Source organism: Azolla caroliniana, unplaced genomic scaffold (genome assembly GCF_043228905.1).
Source record: "Azolla caroliniana isolate FFs.n. ecotype wild unplaced genomic scaffold, voAzoCaro1.0.p SCAF_14, whole genome shotgun sequence".
NCBI classification, from domain to species: Eukaryota; Viridiplantae; Streptophyta; class Polypodiopsida; order Salviniales; family Salviniaceae; genus Azolla; species Azolla caroliniana.
In genome coordinates this window covers 107,419-131,125 of record NW_028230449.1, presented here as the reverse complement: position 1 = coordinate 131,125, position 23,707 = coordinate 107,419, and positions in this window count along the sequence as shown.

The window sequence follows — 23,707 nt, the reverse complement described above, 5'->3', positions numbered from 1 at the left end:
AAAATTATTTTGTAGAAAGAAATTATGGAGGCGGATATACCAACATCTTCCAGCCAATTCACTAGTTATCTGCAACAGAAGGGAATTCGGCGAGAGTTCAGCTGCAGATACACACCGGAGCAAAACGGTGTGGTCGAAAGGAAGAACCAGACACTCGTCGAAGCGGCAAGGGCAATGCTGGAGGAAAAGAGCATGCCCCGATTCTACTGGGCGGAGGCGGTCCAGACGGCCGTCTACATACAAAACCGCATTGGTGACAAGGTGTCAGCTCATGAGCTGTATTTCGGGCGCAAGCCGAACTTAAGACACCTTCGGATATTCGGCAAGCATAGCGTATGTGCATGTGTCGGATTAGAAGCGGAGAAAGTTGGATGCAAAATCGGAAAAATGCATCCTAGTCGGCTATGCTCAAGAGCAAAAGGGGTATAAGTGCTATAACCCCCGGACGAAGGAAGTCCAAGTTAGCTGGGATGTCGAGTTCGATGAATCGGCATCCTGGTACTCCGTACCGACTTCGACTTCCGATCCCGACCCAAGGCCGGAAGATCAAGCCAGTGAGCCTGAATCAGCCCTAGTAGAGGATGATGAAGTTGGGACTCAAGATGAGTGTCCGGAATCGTTACGGTTGAGTGGACCGAACGAGCGACTGAGTCGGTTGGACCAGTCGGATGAAGAGACGGCAAGTGGTGGAGACTCTGCCGTGCTCTCCCCGCACAAGGAACCGAGGAAACGGTTCACGCGCAAAGAAAAGGGGAAGAGGAAGATGCCGGAATTCGAAATCGGCAACGATGAGTCGGATCGATGCGTATCCGACTCCAGAAAGGAGAAAGGCGGGTCTTCGGCAACGAAGATCGAACTGGCCAAGAAGGGCCTCAATTCAGGTGACGGTGCGTTGCGCCGATCAACCCGTCAGAAGGATCTCGTCATGCGGTACGGGTACAATGAATACATGGCGCATCATTATGCGTACATGACTAAAGTAACGGAAGTGCGTGAGCCGGAGAGCTACGCAGAAGCGGCAAAGGACGCAAATTGGCGTGTCGCTATGGACGAAGAAATGCGGGCACTCAATGCCAACGAAACTTGGGACCTAGTTGATCCTCCCCGTCACTGTAAACCGATCGGATGCAAGTGGGTGTACAAGGTCAAGTACAACGCCGACGGTTCTGTTAACCGGTACAAAGCCCGGTTAGTGGCGAAGGGATACGCTGTCGTGAAGAAAACCGTCTATAGGCGGAATCGGCGCACCAAGGCGTGGGAACCGGTTCTTCACGCGCGCACGCTCCGAGTTGTACATAGAAACGAATTGAGAGGATAATCGGCAGGAACGGGCCCTAACTCAAGTGGAGACAAAGACCGCGCGAACAGTCTTTTCGGTCGCGCGCGCGAACTGTACGAGTCGGCGGCGTAACTACGCGGATCCGTGAAAAACGGAGCGGATCCCTGTCCAAAAGGGACAGGGAATAAAGCTGACACGACGGCCTGTTCGTCGGCCTATATAAGGAGCGGGAAAGAGCTGTTGCAGGGATCTGGCGCGGAGAGGACGAAGTGCTGTCGGACCGTTTCTGGACGCTTCGCTCCCTCTGTTTCCTTCCTTCTGGAGCTCCAAAGCTTTCTGTGCAGGGTTCCGGGGAGGCTCGCGCTGTTTCGAGGAACGCCCGAGTGCTTCCGGCAGCACCTCCGACCTGCTACCCCCCCCCATTTCCCCGTTTGAGCGTCGAAGCGAACAGGCATCGGCATCTGTTCGCCGGCCTGTTCGGTTGCAACCAACCTGTGCCCCATCGGGGGTTGTAGTCGTGTTAGCCATTTTGTTAATACACATATTTAGTCATTCGCATCCGTCTGTGTCGGTGTCTGTTCGCGTTCTCCGTGCTGAAGGGCCGTGTCCCTGCGTATCCCCGGTCCTGCGTAGCCGGTTCTCTCTCTTTCTCCTCCCTCGCTTGCTCTTTGGTTCGAGACCCCCGCGGTCCCGCCTCTATTCCACACGCACTTGCGTAATATCTCGACATCTTTGGTGAACCCGACGTGAAAGAGGCGGCAGAAGAGCAGAAGATGAGGGGGTCGGATCTCGCAGAGGCCATGGCTTCGGCCGTGGATCGGATCGTAAACGCGCGCGAGGGTACCGGTGCCCTCGACAGAGCTATTGAGGCGGTCGTCGGCACGATCGGCCGGTTCGATGGGAGGGATGCCACGAAGTATCTGGCGTCCTACGGTGCAGAAATGTTGATGCGGGACATTCCGGAAGAAAGGCGTCTTGCCGGTTTTCCCCGAGTGGCAATACCGAGCATCCATGCGGAGGTGCTCGAGGTGCGGGCGGAGAGCCGTACCTGGGAGGAGTTCGAAGGTCGGCTCCTAGAGAAATACGGGCTGGACGACGCGCTCCGGCTTTCGAAGCGAAGGTTCATGGAATGGGTGGAGTCCCCGGGGAAGGGAAGAAACGCGTCGGCACTCCTCCGGGAGTTCGAGGAAAACTTTGCGCGCCTTTCGGCGCTCGACCGAACCATCCTGGACACGAGCCGGGTCTTGCTGTTTGTCAAGTCGGTCGACGAGCGGGATCGGGAGCAAGTGGGCCTCTTGCTGGAAACCGAAGACGGGCTCACTACCGACTGGGCGGCTGTCAGGAAGGTCTGTGGCCGTTTCGACAAACGGCGAGAATGGGCGGATAACGGACCGACTGGGTCGGGCTCGGTCGCAGCAAGGAAGCTCGAACCAGCGCCACAGGTGCGCAAGGAAGAGACCCGGGAGTGGTTGGAAACCGGTTCGGCTTCGACCGGCGTAGTCAGAGGCTCAGCCGGAGGAGCGGCGCTGGAGGAATTGACGAAGGCGATAAAGGACCTCCAAATCGCGCAGGCCCGAAGGGAAGGAGGCGAACCGGCTCGTGACCGACGGCCGGCGGCAGGAAACAGGTGCATGTGGTGCGATGAAGTCGGCCACGTTCGGAAGGACTGCGGCGACTTCGCGGAGGCGCTGAGGGACCGGGTGGTGTACCTGTGGGAAGGACGGGTGCATGCCAGCGACACCCGAAGGGCCCTGAGCCGAAACGACGGAAAGGGTGGTATGAAAAGGTTGATGGAAGAGGCGGCGGCCCGACACGCGGAAACCGTCCACTACTCGGCGTCGGCCGGCATTCGAGTCGGGGGCGGCGAGGCCCGAAAGGAAAGCAAAGCCGGATTCTGGCCGACGATGCTGGAAGGCCTTGCCGGTGCAGGGCTTAAAAGGGAGGAATCGGACCGTGCGGAGAAACGGGTACGGGAGATGACCGGGTGGAGCGACCCGGTCGAGGAAAGGACGGGCTTCGTGGAAGCCGCTTGCCGGAACTACGAGGCTCTGGTAGAAGAGAAGCGGGTGGGAAAACCCGGGACGACCGGGCCCTCACAACGATACGAGACCCGGTCCGGGCCACGACGGGACGAAGCCGGCAGGGCCGGTACGCAAGATAAACCCCAGAAGGGCGGGTACCGTCTGGGGACGGAGATAGAAAGAACCACGGACTTACGAAAGGTCCTGGAGGAACGGATCCTCGACAGCAAGGTGGAGCTGTCGCTACGGGAGGTGCTTGGAATCGCCAAGAAGGAGTTCCACGACTCCATCGTGGACTTGGTGAAACGGAAGAGGCTGTCAACGGAGACAGAACCGGAAAGACCGGTGGAAGTGCGGACGACGCACCTAGACGACATGGCGCTGGGAGACGAGTGGGCGGAAAGCCACTATTCGAGACCGCACTGGGCCCGAGCGACCACGGAAACCCCGGTGAAGATCGGCGATGTCCAGGAACCGGTGATAGCTTTGGTGGACCACGGATCGGAGATCAATTTGATGTCCATGGACTTCTATAAAAAGGGCAAATGGCCGATCAACACCAAGCACGGGTGGAAAATAAGGGCAGCAACGCGCGCCACCGAGGAACTGCACGGGGCCTGTCCGAATGTGCGAGTCAAGATCGGCGACGTCGAGATTGACCAGCACTTCTTCGTGCAGGAGACGTCTTCGCATCCGGTCATACTGGGAGAGCCGTACATCACGGCGGCGCGAATGGAGACCAAGGTGCTGGACAATGGTTCGGCCTATGCGCGGGTCAAGAGCCAGGACGGCCGCCATTCGGTCCAGTTTTTGACGGTTAGGCCGAACCACGAGCGTAACCGCGACTCCCTCGGTTCCGATAACCGAGAGGATTTTTAGAGAGGGCTGCCAAGGCGTGGGGCCGCGACAGTCCGGACACCCCGGGAAAACCCCACACCTGTACGATAAAACCGAAGAAACCTTGTACCATAGGTAGGGAATTTTTGTTCTCCGACAACGGAGCGTGTGCGATGGTCGGCATCGCCGGCCGAGAGAAAACAAAGACGGAGGCGAGACTTCGAGCGTGCGGAGTTCTCGGCCCGGACGAGGAAATCAACGGAGCCGTGGAGGCGGTCTCATTCGACGACACCTTGGGAATGCTGGGAAAGGTAGTCGAAGAAGGCCTTAACGACAACCGGACGATACCGGTGTGTTCCGAGGAGATGTACGAAGTCATCGCGGACTTCGGTCGAGGGCTCGAGTCAGTTCGGACGGCCCACGTAAACACCAAGTACAAGACTGTGGACCGGAAGGTAAGGCCAGTAGCGGCACCCTTACCGGAGGACAGCGCGTCGAGAATCAAAGGGGTTGCGTCAGACCCTAGTCTACGAGATCCGGCCTGCATAGGGCACACCTTCACTGACGAGACGCTCCGAGAGCTCAAAATCGGTGGGGGCGGGTTCCTACTGCCGGCGGAGGAAGACCGGTTTCGGAGAATGCTCGGAAGGCACGGGAAAGCCTTCGCATTCTCGCCGGAGGAAATCGGGTGCGTTGACCCGACGATCGTGGAGCCGATGGTGATATTCACGGTACCGCATGTACCATGGAATCTCAAGCCAATCCCGGTTCCGAGAGCTCACATCCCGAAGTTGATGGAGCTGCTGAGGCAGAAAGTTGATATGGGAATTCTCGAGCCGTCGAGCGCCCCATATTCGAATCGATGGTTTACCGTACCGAAGAAAAACGGTTCGCTGCGCTTCATCCAGGACCTGCAGCCGGTCAATCGAGTGACCATTCGGAACGCAGGAATCGGACCGACCATAGACGAGTTCGCGGAGGCCTTCGCCGGAAGGTCAATTTACTCGGTCGGGGATCTATACTCAGGGTACGACCAGTTCCAGCTGGCCGTGGAGAGCAGAGACCTTACGACGATGCGAACTCCCCTCGGCCTAGTTCGGATGTGTACACTGCCGCAAGGAGGGACCAACTCGGTGGCCCACATGGTGAATGCGATGAACAAGGTTCTGAGGGACTGTGTCCCGGACATTACCATGCCGTTTCTGGACGACATCCCGATCAAGGGATGCCCGGTGGAAGAAAAGGACGAGACGATCGGGCCGGACGGATGCCGGCGATTCGTGGCGACGCACGTCGACGACTGCGAGAAGGTGCTGCAAAGGCTAGAGGATGCGAGACTCACCTTCTCCGGGGAGAAGTCGGCCTTCGGGCAGTCAGAAATCATGGTGGTCGGACACCTGTGCGGACCATATGGCCGGAAACCGTCTCCGGCGAAGGTAGAAGCCATCTCCGCGATGAAGCCCGACTGCAGCTCGGTCACGGAAGTACGGAGATTCCTGGGGGCATGCGCGTTCTACCACATATGGATCCCGCATTACGCACACGTCGCGGAGCCACTGTACGGGTTGCTGAAAAAGGGGCGAAGGTTCGAATGGCTAGACAAGCACGCGGAATCGGTCCGGAAGCTGAAAGAGGCCCTTGCAGCGGCACCGGCACTCCGGAAGGCGGTTTACGGGAAGGGTACCCCGGTATTCATAACGGTGGATACCAGTCCGACCGGGATCGGATGGGTCGTGAACCAGGAAGACGAGGACGGCAATCGGTTTCCGATCCGATTTGGCGCGAAAGTCCTCAGTGAACGGCAGCGAGGGTACGCCCAGGTTAAACGCGAACTCTGGGGTATTGTTTCGGCGGTTAAGGCCGACAAAGACTACCTGATAGGGACGGAAGTGATCATCGAGACGGATTGCCTGCCGATTCTCGGTATGGTTTCCGGATGCGCGACTCCGGACCTGGCGATGCTCAGGTGGATAGCGTACATCAAGTCCCTGGACCCGGAAATACGACACATTTCCGGGAAAGACAACGCCATGGCCGACATGCTTTCGAGGGCGAGGTTCGACGACGAGGGCGGCATGGTTTCGGAAGACGAAGAAGTCGGCGTGGATTTCTTCGAGGCGGCATACATAACGACCGACGGGATGAGCACTCCGGCGCTTAACGAGTTCGACGCGAGCAAGTACGACGGGGAATGGCTGCAGATCGGCGGGTTTTTGAAGACGATGACGCCCGATGCGTCATGGACGAAGGACGAGGCCAACCGGATCCGGAAGAAAGCATATCGATTCTTTCTCCGAGATGGGCATCTATGGAAGCACCCGAAGAAGAGGGACGGCGTCCCGCTCCGAGTGGTGGCGATGAAGGAAGAACAGGAGGAGCTACTGGCGGCCTACCACGACAGCCCTTGGGCTGGACACCGTGGAACGTGGGCGACGTTTGAGAAGCTGAAGGGAAAGTACTGGTGGCCGGGATTGTACCGGGACGTGCATCGGTTCGTGTCAACTTGCGAGAGTTGTCAGATGCACTCGATAGTCCGACACCGGGACGGGCTTCACCCTACGTACCCTCCGACTATCCACTTCAAATGGATGGTAGATCTGGTGACGATGCCGATGGGGGTAGGACAGATGCGGTATCTGGTCCTAGCGCGGGAAGACCTGACGAACCAGGTGGAAGGCCGAGCCCTTCAGAACAAGACGACCGCGGCCGTGTGTCGGTTCCTAGTCGAGGACGTGATATGCCGGTACGGGTGCGTCGGGAAGATCGTGGCTGACCGAGGGGAGTTGGACGCCGAAGAGGCCGCGGAGCTGTTCGACCGGCTTGGAGTCAAGCTCTCGCTCACCACTGCGTACAATCCGGAGGCGAATGGAAAGGTGGAGCGCGGACACGGACCGATCGTCAAGGCGTTGATTCGGGCATGCGGAGGTCAAGTCGGTAACTGGCCGCGGCTGCTACCTTATGCTTTGTGGGCAGACCGGACCACGCACAGTTCGGTAACCGGGTACATGCCGACGGAGCTCATGTTCGGCCAGAAGCCGATCATGCCGATTGAACGGACGATCTCCTCGTGGGCAACGGTCGACTGGAGGGACGAGATGAGCCGGGAGGAGTTGTTGGTCGCACGTATACGACAGCTCGAGCGGAGGCCGGAGGACGTGGCACTGGCTACGGAGAAGCTCCGGGTGGCGAGGACAAAGAACAAAGCCCGGTTCGACCGAACGCACCGGCTACGACCGAAGAAAATCGAAGAAGGTGACTGGGTGCTCGTCTACGACAGCAGCCTCGACAACCAGCACCGAGCCACACGGAAGTTCGCACGAAGGTGGTTCGGGCCTTACGTGGTACGGAGTGCCAATGACAACGGGACATATCACCTGGCAGAACTTGACGGCACGAGAATGGCGATACCGGTTGCAGGGAAGCGGATCAAAGCGTTCAAGAAGCGACACGACGACGAGCCAGACCCGGCTCTCCTGGTCGGCAATGACGAACGATCCGAAAATGAAGAAGAACCGACGGGCGAGGAATGAAGACGGGCCGGTTTTCTCCGTCCCAACTCTCTTGGCGCATACCGGAGGATGCGCGGTTAGGTGGGGGCGGATGTCGTGAAGAAAACCGTCTATAGGCGGAATCGGCGCACCAAGGCGTGGGAACCGGTTCTTCACGCGCGCACGCTCCGAGTTGTACATAGAAACGAATTGAGAGGATAATCGGCAGGAACGGGCCCTAACTCAAGTGGAGACAAAGACCGCGCGAACAGTCTTTTCGGTCGCGCGCGCGAACTGTACGAGTCGGCGGCGTAACTACGCGGATCCGTGAAAAACGGAGCGGATCCCTGTCCAAAAGGGACAGGGAATAAAGCTGACACGACGGCCTGTTCGTCGGCCTATATAAGGAGCGGGAAAGAGCTGTTGCAGGGATCTGGCGCGGAGAGGACGAAGTGCTGTCGGACCGTTTCTGGACGCTTCGCTCCCTCTGTTTCCTTCCTTCTGGAGCTCCAAAGCTTTCTGTGCAGGGTTCCGGGGAGGCTCGCGCTGTTTCGAGGAACGCCCGAGTGCTTCCGGCAGCACCTCCGACCTGCTACCCCCCCCCATTTCCCCGTTTGAGCGTCGAAGCGAACAGGCATCGGCATCTGTTCGCCGGCCTGTTCGGTTGCAACCAACCTGTGCCCCATCGGGGGTTGTAGTCGTGTTAGCCATTTTGTTAATACACATATTTAGTCATTCGCATCCGTCTGTGTCGGTGTCTGTTCGCGTTCTCCGTGCTGAAGGGCCGTGTCCCTGCGTATCCCCGGTCCTGCGTAGCCGGTTCTCTCTCTTTCTCCTCCCTCGCTTGCTCTTTGGTTCGAGACCCCCGCGGTCCCGCCTCTATTCCACACGCACTTGCGTAATATCTCGACAACGCGCAGACCCACGGAATCGACTACGACGAGACCTTCGCTCCTGTGGCGAAGACGACGACGGTTCGTGTGGTACTGGCGGTTGCTGCGGAAAGGGGGTGGCATCTTCACCAGATGGATGTGAAGAACGCCTTCCTTCAAGGAGAGCTTGCAGAAGAAGTCTTTATGACTCAGCCCCCCGGATTTCAATCGGAGATGAACAAGTCGGCGGTATGCCGATTGAAGAAGTCGCTTTACGATTTGAAGCAAGCCCCCCGAGCTTGGAACGCGAAGATCACGCACCGGTTGCGTAAGCTGGGGTTTGCTGTCTCTAAGTCGGACTCTTCATTGTTCATCCGGCAAGGCTCTGACGGTTTGGTATGTATACTCTTGTATGTGGATGATTTAGTCATCACCGGACCGAGTCTTCCCGAAATCACCCGCGTCAAGTTCCAGTTGTCGGACGCATTCGAAATGAAGGACCTGGGGGACCTTCATTATTTTCTTGGGATCGAAGTGATCCGGACCCCCGACGGCGTATTGCTCTCACAACGACATTACGTGTTGAATATGCTGTATAAGTTCGGCATGACGGATTGCCGACCTGTCTCCACACCCCTGGACCGGAACCAGAAGCTCCGTCCCAACTCCGGATCGACCTGCAATGAGAAACGGTTATGACAGGTTGTCGAAAGCCTGGTCTACTTAACCATCACCTGACCCGACATCAGCTATCCGGTCGGCATGGTAAGTCAATTCATGCATAAGCCGACCGTGGAGCACCTTCAGTGCGCGCAACACATATTACGGTATGTCAGCGGTACTAAGGACCGGGGACTGCTATATCGGCGAGGGATACCCGAAGAGCTTGTCGGTTACACAGATGCTGACTGGGCCGGCGATGCGTCTGATCGCCGCTCAACTTCCAGATACATGTTCTCCATAGGTAGCGCGGCCGTTGCGTGGAGCAGCAAGAAGCAGCCCACAGTGGCTTTGTCAAGCACTGAGGTTGAGTACCGGGCCGCTACCGTTGCCACTTGTGAAGCCATCTGGTTTCGGCGACTGCTGCGAGACTTGCGGATCGAGGTATCGACCCCGATCCCGATTTACTGCGATAACATGAGCAGCTTGCAGCTCGCCAGGAACCCTGTGTTCCATGCTCGCACAAAGCACATCGAGGTGCACTACCACTTCGTGCGTGAGCGGGTCCTGAGCGGTGAAGTTGACCTACGGTATGCTCATACGGATCGGCAAGTTGCCGACATCTTCACCAAGCCGCTCGGATCGGACAAGTTGCAGCACTTTACCGACATGCTTGGTATTCAGCATCTCGACGTGCCGCACTTGAGGGGGAGAAGCAAGGGCAAGGGCAAGGTCTCTACCGAAACGGGCAAAGGCAAAAAAACTGTTGAACCCGTCGGTAAGAGGAGAGCCGGAAGAAGAGGAGACAAGAAGATGAAGGAAGCCGAGTCGACGAAGGAAGTCGACACATCCGAACAGGTCGGAGCAAGCGGCTGTGAAGAAGAGTTGTGCACTCAGGAAGAGAAGTGCATGTTGTGCGGAGGTCATCACGACGGTACTAACCATGATGCGGAGTCGAATGAAGAATTGGATTTCGGTTCACCGGCTGAAGAAGCCGAGGGAAGCATGGAGAAGGCCAAGACTCGGAAGTGGTCCGATGTGGTGAGAGGCCTGAAGCCGGAAGTCGAATTAGAGTGTACCGATTCGGACAAGAGCTGGAACGAGTCGGAGACAGCTGACTCGGATCAACAGATGGATCCGGATGAGTCGGATCGACTGAAGGCCAAGGGGACACGGACACAGCGGAAGTCGATGCCATCGTGGGAGAACCGACGGATCGGCAAGCGCCGGAGTCACAACAACGTGAGTGTTGAGATGGGCCTATTGAGCAGACATGCCGACCGAGAGGGTCGAGGCGCGCAGAACCAAAGGGGTCGCGGCAAACGGGACCGAACCGGACGAGGAGCACGAGCAAGGCGGAGTGACGCCAGGAGAAGTCGGTTGGAAGAACCGACTGCCACAGAGGTCGACACTACGACCCCACCTCAGGTTGAGCTTGAGGGGGAGTGTTGAGCGGCAAGCTCAAACCGGAGCCGGATCGGCTGAATAAGCCGAAGCCGGTAAGCGAGACGGATCGGTATGACGGTGAGCAATCGAACCGGCAAGCAGTGGAGGTCGAGTGCAATCCGTAACCGGAAGTCCAATCGGAAGCCTAGTATAGGATAGACTACTAGGTAGCTATAGTCTCGTAGTAAGTGTCAGATGCTCGTGTGAGCATTGAAGTACATGGTACTTCTGTCAGTCCCAAGAGGACTTGTATAAATAGTGCTACTTAGCACAGTGTGTATACAGAGTCTTTATATAATTTTGAAATTGTGTTCCACTCTCTCTCTCTCTCTCTCTCTCTCTCTCTCTCTCTGTGTTGTTCTCTGTTTTACGCTTTCGCAAACACTTACGTTTACAGTTAATGATTAGACACATCACACCAACAGAGGGGTATACTGGGAAAGGCTACATCGACAAAAGGGTTTAGCCCACGATAGGGCAATGCCAACGATTTGTTTGAAGCCTTGAGCTACTAATCTAGCCTTGTATTTGATAGGAGTCCCATTTGATCCTCTCTTGATTTTGAACACCCATTTGGAACCTATGGTTTGTTGCCTTTCACTTCCTTTCATAAGTTCCCATGTACCGTTCTTTTGATGATGCGCTTCAAGCTCAAAATGTATTGCCTCTTCCCACTTTGCTTTATCTTCTTCTTGCATTTTGCAAGGGAAATGATCTTCATCGAACAACACGTTGCGAGTGACAAACACTCGTTTTTGCTCTTCATTCCAAACTCTATACCCATAGCCTGGATCCTCGTATCCGATCATAATTCCTTGCTTGGCAGTTGGATCCAACTTATGACGAAGTGGACGAGGTACATGGAAGTATGCCTTGCAACCAAAAGGACGAAGATGAGTTATACTAACCCTTTTCTGTTGCCAGATTTCCTCCGGGCATCCTCCACGTATAGGCTTTGTTGGGAGTCGATTTAGTATATATGTTGCACATTTGGATGCTTCTCCCCAAAATTCTAATGATAATTTGCTATCTATCAACATACATCTTACCATACCCATGATAGTCCTATTTTTTCTTTCAGCCACACCATTCAATTGAGGAGTGTAGCTAGGGGTAAATTCTTGTGTAATACCATGATTAGAACAAAAAGAGCCAAAAATATGTGACTTGAACTCTCCACCTCTGTCTGATCTTACTTTGATTATCGAGAGCCCAAGTTCAGATTCTGTGAGTGCCTTGAATTTTCGGAAATACTCAAAAGTGTCATCTTTGCATGAAAGAGGATATGCAAAAGTTTTTCGTGTACAATCATCTGTGACAACATATAAGTATCTTGCGCCTCCTATTGATGGCACATGCATTGGTCCACAAAGATCCATATGGACTAATTCAAGAGGCCTACTAGCTAAAATTCCCCTTTTTGTATTAAATAGTTGTCGAGTAAACTTGCCTAGCTGACAACTCTCACATAAGTATTGTTGACTTACTTGGAGAATTTCTTTGTTTGAGATATTGATGTCCCTTACTTTCCTAAGTTTGTCAAAATTGACATGCCCGAATCTTTTATGCCATTGTAAGGCTTTCTTCCCAAAATCTTCAGCAGCAATATTTGCTGAATGACGATGAATGTTTACATCTAATCTATATAATCCATGCTTCTTTTTTGCTTCAAAAAGAAGCATGTTTCCTCTCCATAATTCACACAATCCTTTTGAAAAAACAACCTTTATACCAGCTACATCTAGTGCATGAACAGACAATAGATTCTTCTTTATGAGAGGAACATGCAATAGATTATGAATGATTCCGTCTCTAATCTTCACATTTCCTATTGTAATGGCCATTATGTGTGCACCATTTCCCAAAAATATTGGGCGTGGATTATTGAAAACATGATATTTTGTGAAACATTCTTTGTTTTTACACATATGAGCTGATGCAGCAGAATCTACACACCAAGTTAGTAGATTTGTATTTGTGATTGCTTCATCATCTTCAATGTCATGTAGTGATGCCGTGAGCGCTACACCTTCCGTGCCTTTGTTTTCCCTCCTCCTTCTGTAATTATTTGCTACCTTCTTAGCACACCCACGTGCAATATGTCCCTTTTCTTGGCAGTAATGACATACCACTTGAGATGGATCCGTTGGTCGAAAAGCACTAACATTTCCTTCCCATCCCTTTTGTGAAGTTTTCTGAAATTTATCATGCCAATTCTTAACATAATCATGTCTCTTACCTGAAGGGGTTAGGAGAGCATGTTCATTAATAGAAGACTCTTCCCTTTGTAAACTTTGTCGTTGCTCCTCTTGTTCTAATATTGCCATTAGTTTGTCTAGGTCTTGAACTGCATCTGAATCATGCATTGAAACCACAAGATGCCCATATGAACTAGGCAAACTGTTAAGTAAAATGTATGCTACCTCATCTTTGGGAAGCGTATGGCCAATCACTTAAAGCTGAGATGCAATATTTCTAAGTTTTTGAGCATGTTCACGAACTTTATCACCCGGCTTCATTTTCGTTGTTAAAAATTCTCTTTTGAGTCGAAGGACGTTAGCCATCGTGGTTGATTCATTCAACTTCATCAATGTATCCCATGCCTCCTTAGCCGTTTTGGTGTACCTTTGTCTCCTCAGCTTGTCTATCCCCTAAGTTGAGTCTGATTGAGTGCATTTGATAGAGTATTAGCAGCTGTTCCTTTCAAAGGACAAGTATGCATTTTTTTAGACTCGTTAAAAAGTTCAATTGCCAAGAACTGGGCAACATTGATTGATGTAAGAAAATGAATTTGGCTTCTCAAAATCAAATTGTCTGTGTGTGTGCCAATTGGGTATGTATTTTGAGGGGACGGAAGAATGCGTGCATAAATAAAATATATACATGTTTCAATGCACTAATCGTTGGAGTGAATGTCAAATACACAATGCTGAAATGTACAAATGATATGGAGGTTGCAATCTATTTTCTTGTACCCCGTTTTATAACCTATATGTCCTCATGTCGAGTTGTCATTTCCACGATACACATGCTTCAATGCGCTAATAATTGAAGGTATGCAAGTATTTAATGCACAATACTTTAATAGACAAATGATTCGGAGGTTGCTATGTGTTTCCTTGTCCCCAGTTTTATGGTCTTTATTTCCTTATATTGAGGCCCCATTTCCGTGTTTCAAAAACATTCCAACTTCTGTTCGTACAATTGGAATTTTTATTTCTTTCATAGTAAAAAATCAATTTTCTCTGTAGGTTTTGAATCGGACTAGCCTGTGGTGGTTTGATAAGACCAAACACATCGTTCCAAATGCTGTTGTAGCAGCTCCTGATCCCAATGTTACTATAGCTACTAGATGCAATGTCTTTCCAGTGGAGTTTGTGGGTGCGTTCCTTTCTGTATATGTGCTCAGTAAGGGCACTATTTTCTTTAATGTACTATGGATAATGAATTTATGTGATGCATTGTATCTAGCTTGAGGACTTTATACACCTGATATGTATATTACAAGAAGATCGTTCTTCTTTTCTTACTTTAATTTGATGTTTTTTGTACAAAAAAAGTCTTCGTTATCCTATTGGATCAGTTGTTCCCACACAAAAGCACACTTTTTTCCGTTTTTTTTTGCACTATTACTGCCAAGCAGGAATATCTCATGGCATCCATTTAGGATGCATACATGATGTTTCCACAACGTTGATGTCAAGCTCAATATGTCTCGCCGTGGCTATGCTCTCGTCGCTGCTCTGAAGGATGCTAAAAGAGGTGTTGAAATACATGAAGAGGTTGCCCGAATTGGGCTTCTGGAAACCAACCTTTTCATTAGTAGCACCTTGATTGATATGTATGCCAAGTCTGGCTTGCTTACTAGGGCGCATGAAGTGTTTACAAAGATTTGGGCTCCCAATGTTGTTGCATGGATATCACTCATTGCAGGTTATGTTGAGCATATGCAAGCAAAAGAAGCCCTTGGGTGTTTGAGACAGATGTGTCTCCTAACGCTGTTACATTTGTATGCTGCGTGAAAGCTTGTGGTGACTCTAGAGCCATGACTGAAGGCCAGGAAAGCTGTTTCAATGAAGGACGACGACTACAGTAACCATTCGGTTAAGTGTGTGTCCGCTTAAGTGCACTACTATATTAAGTGTGCTTTTTCTAGAGGTCGAAATCCAGATCATAAAAATTTCTTATGATGAAATTACATAAAATCAAATTGAAACTATGTTCCAGACATTCAAAAAACAACAAAAATATGATCAACATTCAATAAAACTTAGATATTCCATTCCTACGATTACATAGGTTGCGTGTGGGTCTATGAAGTGAAAGCGATTAATCGGTTAATCGGATAATCGATTAATAACATAATCACGCATTATGTGGACTCACATAAAGAAAAACTATTAATCGATTAATAGCTCATTATGTGGACTCACATGAAAGGAAAGCTATTAATCGATTAATAGCTCATTATGTAAACTCACATAAAGGAAAAACTATTAACAGATTAATCGATTAATAGCTTATTATGTGGACTTACATGAAGGGAAAGTTATTAACCGATAGCTCATTATGTGAACTCACATAAAGGAAAAACAATTAATCGATTAATAGCTCGTTATGTGGACTCACATGAAGGGAAACCTATTAATTGATTAATAGCAATTGATCTATTAACACAAGTATTTGGATTTAAATCCCTACTTTTAGATATTTTTGTTGCACTATCTCAGCCAAGTATGCGGATCATTTCTCCTAAACCGCATGTCATATATCAAACTAACAACATCACGCACAATCTCCAAAACAATTACTATCTAAACTATGAAGAGAATCATGCCATCTAAATTATGCACAAGACCCCCCCCCCCCCCCCCCGGTCTTTTCTTTCTCTTGTATTCATTTATACCATAGAGACTAAAAAATAGACATAGAAAAGAAACGTGGTGAGAGACGTGGATTGTAGCAGTGTGGGAGCAATTACAACAAGGAGGGCCTCAACGATGGTTGTTGGGGTTGGCCTTTCTCAGAATTAGAAAATAAAAGAAAAAATTGGGTTTTTTTTACTAAAAAAGCCCTAAATGCACAGCTCGGTTAAGTATGCACCTTTCCCTTCCGGTCAAAGTGTGCACTTAACTCAATGTCTACTATATTGTAGGCAAAGTATGTGCTCAAGAGATCCCTCGAATATGTTATTGTTGTAATAAACTAATTAGTTTAGAATAAAAATAAATAATAAAAGCGAAAAAACTAATGATATGAAAAGGTGCACCCCAAAAATAGGGTGCACCAATAACTGCCACCTTCTCTCTCTCTCTCTCTCTCGTCGGTTGGTTGTAGAGAGAGAGAGACAAACACAGTCATTTAAACCAAAAGTTTCTTCTTTTTCTCTCTCTCTTTCTATTTCTTGTTTACCATATGGTATCAGAGCGGTAAGGAGTCCAACCCCACCAAGAATTGTGTCGTAGTGTTAATAATGAATGTGTGAATTAAAGAAACGATTTTCGACCATGTCAAATGGTGGAGTGATAGCGAATGTGGCGGCAAATGCCGCCTAGGTATCGTCTCACACTTACCACATTGAAAAATTGAATGATAAAAACTATCAACCATGGCGTATGACCATGGAAATTATATTAGAACAACATGACTTGTTAAATATCGTCGATGGAACCGACGTGTGCCCCGACATTAATGTCCCCACAAATGCACTTGACGTGCAAACATGGAAGCGGCGTGATTTAAACGCTCGCTTAGAACTTCTCCTTCATATGGAGGACACACTTAAGCAAAGTGTGAGAACCTTGACTACCTCCAAACAAATATGGGATAGATTAGAGGTTGATTACCTCCATACGAACGTTATGTCCCAAGTTGCAAGTTTAAAAACCTTAATAAATATGAATATAAATGAAAATGATGATGTAGAAGACTTTGTTAAAAATTGGAGACTTTGACTTGATGATGTGATCGTTTTAGGACTTAGTTTGCCAAGTTTTGTTCAATCCGCCCTCTTATTAGCCGCCCTACCCCCATCATGGCAGCCATTTATAAGCACAAAGTCCACATCAGCCAACATTAGTGGCATCAATCTCACAAGAAAACATACTTCGTAGGGCAATAAATCAACCCTCCTCATCTCACACCGCACTTTATATCAAACATCCAAATTATAATAAAAAACCTTACAATAAACCTAGATCAACATACCAACCTAATAACTCCAAATTTTATTCACAGACCTCTAAATTTAATGTATCGAGGAATCATAACAAATCTAGGTTCCTTAGATCCTTTTGCAAAAATTGTCAAAGGAGTGGACATGAAACGAAAGATTGTTATAGGAATTCTAACAACGGAAAAAGAACATATAAAGAAGACCAACCTTACAATGTATCACATGATGACTACGATCAAAATAATGACATATGTCATAATGACCAAAATTTTGATGAGGATAATGAAGATTCTTTCATTGCCTTCATGGTCCTCACATCATTCAACAATTCTCCCACTTCAATGTGGATTCTTGATACATGTGCCACATGTCACCTCACCTCAAGAGTTGAGTGGTTCAAAGACTATAAGGCCTTAAGAACATCCTTTCCCGATAAGATTTGGGAACAATGGGGTTGAATATGCCCTTGGACATGGGACTGCCCATCTTGAACTTTCTAATGGGAACTTCATTGAAATCAATGAAGTTTATTATATACCTAACATAGCAAAAAACTTGATATCTGTCAATAAACTCACAAATGATAATACATCCGTTGAGTTTTATCACAAATATTGTATCATTCGTCATAAGACACCGTCTGGACGAGGCTATGTCGTTAATTGTCCAAGACAAGGATGTCTTTACCTTTTAGGCCGCTCTGTGGTACCTGCTGAAGAAGCACACCACATAGATGATTCAAACACATCAAATTATGTGACCTTACTATGGCACTATCGATTAGGTCACTTAAACCATCAACCAATGGTTCACATGGACCAACAACATATAGCAATTGGCTTTACTTTTCCTAGTAAATCGAAATTATCCCTTTGCGAAGGGTGTATATTTGGAAAACTCTCTAACTCGCCATTTCCATCCCATCCTACAACAACCACCAAACCCCTCCAACTAGTACATACAGATATATGTGGTCCCTAACATTTATTTCCTAACATTTCCTAACATTTCCTAATAATCCCTATATGGAAATGTATATTTCCTAACATTTATCGATGACTTTACTCGTTTCACGATGGTCACGTTTCTCAAGACAAAATGTAGGGATCAAGTCCTTGAGAAATTTAAAGCCTACCACAAACTTGTAACAAATCAACAAGATTTACCCCTTAAAGTACTCCAATTAGATATGGTGGAGAATTCAAGTCCCAAAACTTCCAAACTTATTGCCAAAACCATGGGATTCAACAACGGTTTACCATCCCATATACACCCCAACACAATTCAAGGGCTGAACGGCAAAACCGGTTGTATATGGATGCCACTCGTTGCATACCTTCCCCAAACATATTGGGAAGAGGCCGCTTCAACCACTTGTTATGTATTCAATAACATATTAGTCGATCAATTAGGACAACTCCATTTTCCTTGTGGTTTGGAAAAAATCCAAATTATGAAAATCTAAGAATCTTTGGATGTCCATCATATGCACTTGTACCCTTAGAAACTCAATCAAAATTAGATAATCACGCAGTTCGCACAATATTTGTTAGGCATGGCGAACCTCATGGCTATAAAGGTTATCGATTATATGACCCAAAATCCAAAAGATTCATATTTAGTCGACGAGTGATATTTGATGAAGATAAACTGATATCTAATCCTCACCCACATCATGGCCATGAAAAGATACAAGACGGTACTACCATGTCTAACATTGAATCTAACAGAGAAGTAAAATCATCACCTACTAATTCTTGGCGGGCTCCACAAATGTCCTCGGAAATTCAATAAGTCAAAATTGACCTTATGTCAATTAACCCTCCTCCACTAATGCCCTCATCTCTAGAGGTTCGCCCACAAGTCCCAGTTTCAACCAATGACTCCAACTTATTGCCTCTAATAACCAAACAATCACAACAAACTGATGTACATACTCCAATTTTAAACACTAACTCTATCCAAACTAAAAAGAGCCTTAATAAACACCTTAACACTTATAAGGAAAAACTGTTAGATGGAACACAATTAACTCACATTGATTATTCAGGTTCCCATCCTATTAAAAATCTCCTTATCCCACTAGGACGATCCTCACGCCTTAATGGTAAAGGGAAAACCATTGGTCACAATGATGCAAAATTAATTAAAATAGGATGTAGAAGTACTTCATATCCCACTAATAATCAACATGTAGAAGATAAAAATAGTTCTGACATTGCAAAATCACCTACTTCACTTAGCCCTACATCCACTCCAAAGAAAGTTCGTACTGTTCAAGATCTTTATGATCACACAAAAAAAATAGATGCCCTTGTTGCGGACCATCAATTTGAACCCGATGATCCATTAACTATCAATGAGGCATTGCAAAGTCTTGATCGTGTCGAATGGCAAGCTGCCATGGCAAAAGAACTTGAATCTCTTGAGGCCAACAAAAAATGGATTCTAGTACCACTCCCAATGGGACGCTCACCTATTTCATGCAAATGGGTGTTGAAGAAAAAACTAAACCCTGATGGTACTGTCACATGTTACAAAGCTCGACTTGTAGCTCGTGGTTTTTCTCAAGTTGAAGGACTTGACTATTCTAAGACATTGTCACCCGTTCTTCGTATAGCATATTTTCGGCTCCTAATGGCTTTGGCCACCATTCTTGATCTCGAGGTACATCATTTGGATGTACAAACGGCATTTCTACATGGTGATTTACCCGAAGAAATCTACATGTCACAACCTCCTAGGTTTGAGTCACACTCTCAACCAAACTATGTGTGTCGGTTACATCGATCACTTTATGGACTCAAACAATCTCTTAGGTTATGGTTTCAAAAATTTAACAATTTTATGCACTCACATGGCTATTCTAGATTGTTATCAGAACCAAATATATACATTAGACATAATCATACATCTAATCGGTTGTTAATGGTACCACTATATGTTGATGACATTCCTATAGTCGGAACACCATCTGAAATTATTCAAGCAAAGCTAGAGCTTTCCAAAGCATTTTTAATAATAGATCTAGGCCCCCTATCTTATTTCCTAGGCATGCAAGTTACACACAATCGTAGTATGGGCACTTTGATAATTCATCAAAATTAATTCATCAATGGTCTGATTCGGATTGGGGGGGGACGTTGATTCTCGAAGATCTACTGTTGTGTTTTTCTTTTATAATGGCATGAGCAGCAGTGACATGGCAATAAAAAAAACAAGAATCTGTGACACTCTCATCTGTTGAAGCCAAATTTGTAGCAGTGGCGTTGGCTGCTAAAGAAGGATTATGGTTGCAAACAGTGTTAAAAGAACTTCAACTATGTGAACTACTTCAATTGAAAATCTTCTACGACAATATATCATGTATCTACTTAACGAAGAATCCAAAGCACTCAGAGAAAACAAAACATGTGGATTTAAAATATCACTTTATACGAGAGTTGGCCGAAGAAAACAAGCTTACCTTAGAGTTTGCATCAACAAAACATATGTGGGCTGATTTTCTAACAAAAGCTCTCCCTCCGAACAAATTTGAAGCTTGTTGTGAAAATTTAGTATTACAACGATTCACAACTAATTAGTTTATGGGGGGTTGTTGTAATAAACTAATTAGGTTAGAATAAAAATAAATAATAAAAACGAAAAAACTAATGATATGAAAAGGTGCACCCCAAAAATAGGGTGCACCTATAACCACCACCTTTTCTCTCTCTCTGGTCGGTTGGTTGTAGAGAGAGAGAGACAAACACAGTCATTTAAATAAAAATTTCTTCTCTTTCTCTCTCTCTCTTTCTCCCTCTCTTTCTATTTCTTGTTTATCATAGTTATAATCATGAGAAAGATTTGTTGCTAGTCTTCGAGGTTTGGTGTCAAGGGCAAATAGTGATTCTGATGTATGTAGACGGTAGTGCACAAGTATGTGTCATAACAGAGGATACAACAAGAAGATTGTAAATTTGTAAATAAATATTAATAGAAAGCATACTTATACCATGAATACAACAAATAATGTGATAGTGCAATGTTTGGGAGTAGGAGGACAAGTAGAATCGTATCTATTAGGACAACAAGTCTTGGTGGAGTAGCACGTCATGCCCACAAGACAAGGGCATATCCATTAATACTTGGAAGAGTATGGTTAATGGGTGTGAGACTAAGATAAGATTGGCATAATGAGGAATTAGAATTACTCGTTGATTGACCTCATGGTCAAAGAGTGAAATGTGATATGGAAACATGACAATTACTTTATCTTCTAGGGGATAGCTTAGAAGAACAACAACAAGATGACATCCAATAGTTGTCAGATGAGGAATCTTTTTCTTCAAGGGAGGAGGATCAAGAGATTGATGAGGGGTCTATGATATTACACACAAGGATTGAAATATGTGGTATTTGGTTAGAAGCTACCAAGAATCAACCCAATGTCCCTAAGGAGGATGTTATCCCTCATGGTGATGTTATCCCCTACTAGTAGCCAAATGACATCATCACCTAATCCCCATCCAAGATGAGATATTAGACAAAGTGGTTGGATATGAAAAATATTCAATATGTGATGTTCTTTGTGGATCTTTTCAAATAGAAATTGTCCTTGAGGATCCAAAGTTAACTAGCTTCATCACACCATCTTGACAATTTTTGTTGTCGTAGGATGCCTTTTGGTTTAGTTAATGCTTATGCAACCTTTCAAGGATGTATGGATAGATTGTTAAGCCCCTTTGGAAAATTTGCAAGATCGTTAATGGGTGATATAGGAATATACAGTCATAGGAAGAGCCATGTAGAAAAGCTTGATTAGAGATTTGCTAAGAGAGATGAAGATGGGGGGAAATTGAATCCTAATAAGTGCAAAATTGTACGTAGTAAGATTATTCTACTTGGACATGAAGTTAATGCACTTGGGATTTATAGGGAATTAAGTTGTATTTATAGGATATCTATTAGCATGCATTTGAATGAGAAGACGCACTGGGCTTAGAAATCCTCAAATTTGAGATGCAAGATAATTGGTACTATCTGAATATCCTTGTAGGCTGACATTTGGTTCCGTGTGGAGGTTTTGGAAACTTGAATCTTGTTGACGCAAAGGTAGCATAGTTACTTTAAGCCAGAAAACCCATTTTACTTGTTCTTCATGTTGTTTTTCTTTCTAGAGACTTGGTAGTTGTAAAATCCCATACAAGTTTTCGGTTTTCTTGCTCTAATGACATGACTTTAGTTGATAGATAATTGAGTTTAGAAAGAATGAACAAGAACTCTTCTTTGTTGAAAATCTCCATTGCATTGATAAAGTTATACTTCATAGCCAGTGGGGACTTTTACATAAATGAAAACATAGTCTAATAGTAATGACCACCTATGTAGATAGAGAGAGCTAAATGTACCCGAGTTGGACACCAAGCATGAAGTGATTGTAGACTTAATGAAGGCTCAAATTATAACAATTGAAGGAAGGACATGAGAAGCTCAAGAGAAAGTGAACTAACTCATCGACGAGGATATCATTTTAAAGGATAATTATTGTAGGTTGGATGAATGAAGAGGTAGTTAAATAGAAACATGGGGCAGGATCTAACACAAACACAATGAGACAACTTCAAGAGGATTTAACAGCCAAAAGAGCTCACCATGCAAAAGCTTTTGCCTCCCTAATTGTTGAACTAGAAATGTAAGATTGTCAATAGAGATAATTAATAGGTTTGTCAACCAACAAGAGGTCACTCAATTGCCTAATGCTCAGGTTAACCCAAACAACACAAACTAGGGCACAAAGGATAATTGAGAGGAAACACTAGAGAATAAAGTAGCTATACTAGAACAACATGATTGATGGTTGATCTCCTCATAGCATCAAGGACACCAAGAATCATCTTGGATCAAACAAGACACACATCACTTAGCCTTGCTATAGTAAAATATGTCTATTTTACTAAAGATACATGCTCACCTAAAGAACGTAAGAAGTTTGTACGTTGTTGCAATATGGTGTGTGCAAAGGGAGAAAAGAACCAAAAGGTCATGCTTTACTACAAGTCAGAATTTTGGTCAAAGGAAGAGAGAAAGGCGAAAAGAAGAACATTAAAACAAAATTGGGGAGTAGCTCAAATGGCCGAAGGTAAGCATTGGAACAACAAAGTCACGTTCAATGCTTGCTAAAGGTAAGGTATAATGCTCGAGTTGAAGGAAATTGACAAATCATTGACCTCTTGGGGAATCCTTTAGAACACTTATTCAAGCATAAACCCTTGTGATATCATGCATAATGAGAATAGGATCATGTTGAATATACGTATATATATAATGAGAGTAAATCTATGTTGAACATACATATCCACATATGGCTTGAAAAGTGCATGCACTTTGTTAATTTTGCGATTAAAAAGAATCATGAATGCAAATGCTTTTAGATACTTCATGCAATGAACTTGAGGCATAAAATTTTGTGAACTCTAGACTTGTCTTTTTCGGGATGTTTTTTTGGCCCAACTTTATTAGCTATTTCCAAAAAGTGGTGTGAAGTCAATAGTGGGTTTAGGAGGGTAAACATGGTAGCTCTAAGAGGCCAAATAAATATCACTATGTTATTTACTACTAACCAACTGAACCAAAGCCCCTAATATAGGACTTTTAATTGTCTCACAATTTGTATGACAATACCATAACGTCACTCCTAATTGAATAACACTTTCTTTTTACAATTCAAGAAAAAAGACAACCTTGGTGTGCACCATAGGGGCCTGTGTAACAAATATAATGACTTACATCAAACCATATCCTTTACACCTCCATTATTGGAAGAAGATTAGAAGATCAATGGACATTTGTTGCTCCCAGCTTGCCTCTATGGACTATCAGAGTGAAAACTAACATGTAAGATCAAATGCAATCATCATGAGGGTGGTAGACATTCCTGTGGAAAACAA